The sequence below is a fragment of the Vitis riparia genome, chromosome 2, assembly GCF_004353265.1.
Source record: "Vitis riparia cultivar Riparia Gloire de Montpellier isolate 1030 chromosome 2, EGFV_Vit.rip_1.0, whole genome shotgun sequence".
Taxonomy (NCBI): domain Eukaryota; kingdom Viridiplantae; phylum Streptophyta; class Magnoliopsida; order Vitales; family Vitaceae; genus Vitis; species Vitis riparia.
In genome coordinates, this window is record NC_048432.1 from 13657447 (window position 1) to 13664924 (window position 7478).

The following is a 7478-nucleotide window of genomic DNA, read 5'->3' on the forward strand; positions in this document are numbered from 1 at the left end:
TGGTTCAGTTCTTCACATATTTCACCACATTGGCTTTGTGCTTGAGGAGTTCCTTTGCAAAATCAAGGTGTCCAAGCATGGCCGCAACATGCAGGGGAGTATCTGCAGTTGTGGTTGCAACACGCTCCAGGATTAGAGGATCACTTTCCAGAAGCTTGAGTAAAGCATGCTCCCATCTCTTGCATCTTTGAACAACAATGGATCCATTCTACTTCCAACCCCTGAAGTTGCTTGATTCAATATGTACTACCTTTCTTCAACTTCCCAAATACATTCAGCTTTAGTTCTTCCTTCTATATCAGAAGAGGGGTCCAAAGTGAGCTACACAAATCGATCAATACCAAGCTTTTTCAGATTATTATATAGAACCTATTCTGGACTTGCAAGTGGTTGTTTCTCCTCGTGCTCCCATTTATTTAAGAGAGCTCAACACCCAGGAACCTTGACTGTACGCAGCTGTCTTGGTAGTTTAAACCTTTCAGAAACCATGTTACAAAATCTCCAATAAATTTCTAAAGTACATTAATAAGCCATAGCTGTATATTGGTTTCTGTCATTGTTTATTGCTCCACCCCAGCAGCTACTGCAAGAGACAGGAGTCCTGGGAGATTGCACAAAACCAGTCACAAGATTGATGGAAATCTTTTCAAAACGCTTTAGATCTCATTTAATTAATTTATATATATAAATTGTACACTAGACAATGTGTATGAGATCTTTGGCATGATTCTTGGGATATGTCTCAGACCAATTTCAAGCACTCCATCAATTTTTTCTCTTCATAACTTCTTTGATAAAGTTAATGGATTGACAAAATAATGTGTGTTGATTTGCTCCCTTGACAAAAAGGGGACGGATTGACCAAATCAAGCGTACCCATATCCCAACAGGCCCTGCAACAAATATGTTCCGACCTCAACGTTATCTTGGATTTGAATAAGTAAAACCATTCCCAAGAAGTCATTTTAGGAGTATCAGCACGTTGATGAACACAAGCAGCATAGCGGACACTGAGATTAATGTAGACAAGTTTGTCATGTTTTATTCAAGAATAAAAAAGGGGATTAGCTGCCATACACGTGGCATCAACAGTGGCAAAAACCAAGTGACAGTAGGCAAATGCAAGCTATAACTATTAGAGACTCAAACCATCAGTCTTCTGCACTCGTATCCTGCCAGTCTCTCGGCAGATGATCTATGTATCCGCCGCCTAGACCATGTTCTTATGCATCTGGATGTCAATCTTATTGCCAATAGCAATGTGATGCAGAGCACAGCAGAGGCAATCTTCATCCCTCCTGAGGGGGTAATTCCAACAATTGAGATGGTGTAGTTGACAGCAATTGCATGTACAGCCACAACTAGCCCCCAACACATTGGGAACTTGCTGGTGAGTACCAAAATCATATCCAAGGATACAAAGAACCCTATGGTGTTAGAAAGAGCGTAGAAGGAGACCAAGATCCGATTGAGGGATGCCCAAATCATTTCAAATTTATCAGAAGCGTCATGCTGACCACGAGTACTAATGCTTTGGCCTGTCTGATATGTTACAGCTACTATTAGCACAGCCACTACTAGGAATGCCTCCCGCACGCTGCTTGGTGTGTCCCTGTCAAACTGAAACTTGAAGTAGTTCCTCCAGGTGACCCAGTATTCATCCCCAAGCATGGTATCTTGTCTAGAGGAGATTGAGCGAGCCACAATGTTGGTGTGACCTGCTAGAGGGTTTTGCTGATAGGAAACCTGATTATGGTTGTGGTATGGGCGAGGAGTACTAGTAATATGATCCGACACTCTATCTCTTGCTGCTCCAACGCCCCTGAAAAGCTTTTCAGCTTCTGCCTGGACTATTCCTGATTCACATGGACAAAGCATCAAAAGATCCAGCGCAGTCAGTCCTTTCTTGTTTATGGCGTTAACTTCCAGAACTTCAGGAGCTCCATCATTGCAGCTCAGCAACAATTCAATAGCCTGATGATTTTTCCTGGCAGCAGCCAGGTGGAGAACAGTGTTCCCATCACCATCCCTAGAGTTTATGACCACCAAAGTTTTGCTCCTCCAGAGCCATTCCGCCAGTACTCTGAGAGCGTCAAGCTGGTTGTTCTCGGCAGCAATGTGCATGGCAGTCTCACCCCTCCCTGTCACCTCTAGAACACAAACTGGGGAAGCGGAGAGAAGCAGGCTCATAGTTTCAGCCCTTCCTTTTACAGAAGTACAGTGAAGAGGAGTCATTCCATCTCTCCCCTTGAGACAACAAAGCTCAGAGCTAATTTCTATCAACGTCCTCACTACATCAACATGCCCTTGTGCAGCAGCCAAGTGCATGGGACTATATCCCTGTTGATTCGGTTCCTTCACGTATTCCACCACATTGGACTTGTGCTTGATGACTTCCTTTACAAAATCCAGGTGTCCCAGCATGGCAGGTACATGCAGAGGAGTATCTGCAGATGCAGTCACAAGACGTTCCAAGATAAGAGGATCAGCTTCCAGGAGATTGAACAAATCTACAACATTTCCATCTCTTGCAGCCTTGAACATCATTGGATCCATACTGCCAAATAACATATGGTCGTCTGCCTTTTGGTCCTTCCTTATTTGTAAGTTTTGCTGCTTTACAGTCGTTCCAAGCCTTTGGAAGTGGTCTTGGGGTCTCAATAGAGGACCGCGTTCTTGAAGAAAGCCCTTTCCTTTTAGTTTCCGCTAACCCCGCCCGCACCATATTCATGCCTAGATCAGACGTTGAACAATCTTTTTCTCACTTGTACTTGTCGGTCTGGGTCATCCCATTACCGATAAGGAAAAAAATATATGGCATGAAAAATTAAATATTATAAAATTTATTTTAATCTTTATGCAGTTTCAAATTCTTCACTTTTTCTATATAAATAAAAAATAAAAGGCTTAAAATAGGCTATGAAAAAGTTTTATTAAATTTTAAATTTATTTTTCAAAATCAGAAACTTAATTTATTTCAAGGAAAATCGTCTTTTAAATCTAAATACAAGCAACCTTGTATTGAAATTAAGCCCTTGACAATTTCTTTAACAAGGGGAGCTTTTGAACACAAAGAAAATTCAAATTTTTCCTATGAAAGTGACTTCTCTAACTTCTTTGTTCATAGAAACCATGACTTCTGTATGTTCCCATTTCCTCTGGGGTGCATATGAAATTTTTTCTAAAGTCAAGTTCTTGAAGAAGAGAGAGTAGAAAAAGGGCACTCAATTTTTATTTATTTTTTCTCGTTTCCCTTTTGACTTAATAATAATATTAATGAAATATTTTTTAAAAATATATATTTCTTTGGTCATATATATATATATATATATATATATATATATATATATATATATATATATTTTGTTATCAAATTTTATTTTATTAAAGCTTGTCACTAGGTTTTATATAAAATATTTTCTTTCAATCATTTTCTCACTTTAATTTTTTGTTTTGTTTTGTTTTTTGTTTTTTTTGACCCAACCGTCAAGTAAACAGGACAGCTATATTTCGTGGAAAAAGAGAAAAAAAAAAGTCTTTATGAAGTCCATTCTTTCTAAGATTCCCAAATGCCCAATTCCTTTAGAACAATCCTCCAAAAATGTAAAAAAGAAAAGGGTAAGAAATAAATAGGTAGTGCGAATGCAGCCTAAGGCCAAGGTGGTGTGTTGGACTTCATTGGCAATGCTAGGCCCAACCCATTATAAGCAAAGGACTCAAAGGAGACTTAACATGCCCTGCAAGAAAAATGTTCCATATCCTGAAGGTTGATGAACAGAAGACACATCAGTTCACATTTATATCATTGTAAACATGATTGTCATGTTTTATTCAAGAATTAAAAAAAATAAAAATAAAAAGGATTAGCTCTCATACACATGGCACCAATGTAGGCAAAGACCAAGGTGGTGTTTGTTTTTTGGTTTTTTCTATTTAACCAAAAAACAAACACCAACCAAGTTATTATAGGAAATACTGAATCCAAATTACTGTGGTTGCAATAATACTAGAGTCTCATGGCATTATACATGGGAATTCTTGTTTGCGTACAGACGAACAAAATCATATTCTAAGCATAAGCATCGTCGTATTGTTGAACATGATTTTACCCTTGTAGCCAATGTGTCCATGCCTATAAAATTATAGGATGAGGCTTTTCATACCACTGTTTTTTTTTTTTATCCAATAGGCTTCCTATATAGTCCTTGGTAGCAAGTCTCCCTTGAGGACTAATTCAATACACAACCAAATTATTCAATGATTAAAGTCTTTGGTTGTGCTTGCTAATTTCCTAATATTCGGCCTTATAACAAATATAAACTTTAATACCAACTAGTTTGTTGTACTTTTCTTTGATATAGTTTGAATCACAAAGGTTTTAAATGCCTTGATCCTAAGAGTAATTTGTTTATATCTTAGGATATTACATTTGATGAGCTTTCATTTCCCTTTTCTAAACATTAAGAATCTTCTTTTTCCACTCCATTAACGACTTCTCTTGGACCTATGGTTGTTCCACCCACTCTAATCCTTATCTCAACTACTTCATTAACACAACCATTGTCACAGTCACACTCTCTTGAAGTTCTAGCACCTATTTCACAAATTTGTTCTCCCAAATCTTTATTGAAAAATGTGTTCATTCTTATAAGTTTTCTTTATGATTGTAATATTTCAGTTCCTCCTATTTTTGCTATTGACTCTATTGAATCATTCTCTTATCTTGAGGCAAGTGAAGACTATTGGAGTAAATAGGCATGCTATTATAACTAGATCAATCCAAGTTAGGGAGTTTTAGGTGTGAGGTGATTCTTACAACAACAAAACTTGGAAGTGTTTCGAATGCTTTGTAGCAAGAGCATTGGAGATACAAGATTATAAAATAAATTCTTAGAATTTTTTCTCATAATAATTTATTTAACTAAGTGTAACATACTAGATTATGAGCAGAAGTCGAGCATAGTAAATTTACTTCTAAGAATCACATGTAAATGATTGTTTTACTTTTCTTAATGAGAATATTTATATAGAATTATTTTATAAAATTGAGCATTTTTGCTTGATAATGATATTAATGAAATATTTAAAAATTTAAGTTTTCAGCATGGATATTCGTATAAAAAAAAAAAATCCTTTGTTTGTTTTTTTTTTTTTTTTTTTTTTTTGTGACATCCTACACCAGATAAGAAAAAAAGTTTCTAACGCTATATAAGTATAAACTTTTCTTAACCCTATAAACACGTTTTAAAGTCATGAGGACTCCTTTAGGCCCAAAGCGAACAATATCCACATGATTAGATGCGAGTCATTAGAAATGGTATCAAAGTCGATCTTCGACCCTGATGTGAGGGTTTGGCCCCGTAGGGGGGTGTTTGTTTGTTTAGCCTCATAATCTCGTGGGACACAATGAGGATATTATGTTTGCATGGAGGGGTGTTTGTGACATTCCAAGTTGGATAGTAATAAAAGTTTATAACTCTATATAAGTATGAACTCCTTTTAATCATGTAGAAACATTTTAAAGTTGTGATGACTTCTTTAGGTCTAGAGCGGACAATATTTGCACAGTTGAGTGCGGATCATTACACTTTTCTTTTAAGTGAAGTTCTATTTAAGTAATTGATTGTTCATGTTGATGATTGATGGACTTGAATACATGTGGCAATAACTGTTTTATAGATGAGTAGTCATTTGGCTATCACCAAGTGTATGTCATGACTTTATATCCAATAAACTCATGTGGTAAATATTCCTATTTTGGATAAAAGTTATTATCTTCAACCAAGGTATTCTAATTTGGGTAGTGGCTCAATTTCAGCCTCCCAAGAATCTTTATTTTTGTGGACATCCTATATGCACTCTTTGAACAAAGCTTTAGATTTAATTAGTCGTAAACAAGAAATCATCAGGAGTTGATTAATTAATTATCCATCAATCTGCCATACCTTTTATATTGATGGCCAATTTTTTCATAGCTGAACCAGTCATTGAATCAAAAAATTATTAATTCACAGTTTAATGTTCTAATTGATGATTGAAATTAGGATGGAAAATGATGGAAAATTATAAATGTGTACCTGAGAAATTTGATGTTTTTTGATTGAGGTGTGGTGATATCTTATAGATAATGGCTTTCAAAGATCCTCAATATCTAATACCTTAGGTGAATACCTAGGAGTTATCCATGGATTCCTATTTGAGGCATATAGAAAGATTTTTTCTTGAAGGAAAAAGACAAGAAAAGGTTTACTTATAAGTCTTTCTTCCCATTTCAAACTAAGAGAATCAATTTTAAGTTAAGAGAAAGAATTTTAAGGGAAACATGATAAGAGGACACTTAAGTTACACACATGAGGCTTAGGTTGAGGACTAAGGAAGATGCTAAACATGGATGCATGCTTAAGTGTAATAGAACAAAGTGAGGCAACTAAGAAATTACCTAAATTGTGTTTACTTTTTCAATTCTATGAAGATTGATCACTTGATCAGTAGTTTGGATATGAAGGGGATTATATCAAGTTGCAAGTTGTATTAATTATTATTTCATTATTTTGCTCTCTTTATTTGCTTGGGATTATAGACATCAAATTTTTTAATAAAATAAATTATCACTAAGTTGGTCTTCAAAAAAAAAATGTGGCTCCTTAATTGGGACAAAATTTGGGATCAACAAGTGATAAATTCTACATACATTTGACATGTGACATACATTAAAAAAGTGACATATGGTGAAATTTGAAAGACTATAAAATTTAGTCTTGCAAATAAAATCAAATCTTCCAATTAAAGTTAAAAGATAATAAATAAATAAATAAATATTCTACTTCAAACAAGAGACAAACATATTAGATATAGAGCACTGACATAGTCAATCCAGGGTGAATATCATTGTGCATCTACTTTCGCTCATCAAAAGTCTACCTTCGACTAAATCAATATCTCCTTTTTCCTTTGCTACCACGAACAACGATGTTCCACCTCTTTCTTAAACAATTCTCGCTCATTCATGGAAGATACCCTAAGCCTTTACTATACCAAGAAGACAAGCGAAGTGATCAATGGGATCCCGTTTTCTTTGTCTGTTAAGCCTCACAACTATGGTTTGGATTCTTTTGTCAAATTCGAGTTCTTCATGCCATGAAGATGAACCAACAAATTTCCTTATGAAAAAGACAAGTTGCTAAAATCAATGAACCAAATTGTTTGAATTAAGCAACTAAATCTTGGGGAATTCCAAAATTTAATTCCATAATTTTACTTATAAATAGAGGTAACTTTCTTCAATGATGGGGGCTTCTTTGGACCGACAAAACCACTCTACATGGGAAAATAGGCTTCACAAAGAAGAAAAAGCTATACATGCGATCTTCGTCTTTCAATGAGTTCATTTGAGAAACAAGTCACTTGTGGCCCTTGATTGATTTCTAAAATCAAGAAAACATTTTCATTGTCGTCTTTCAAATTGTGATCAAAGTGAA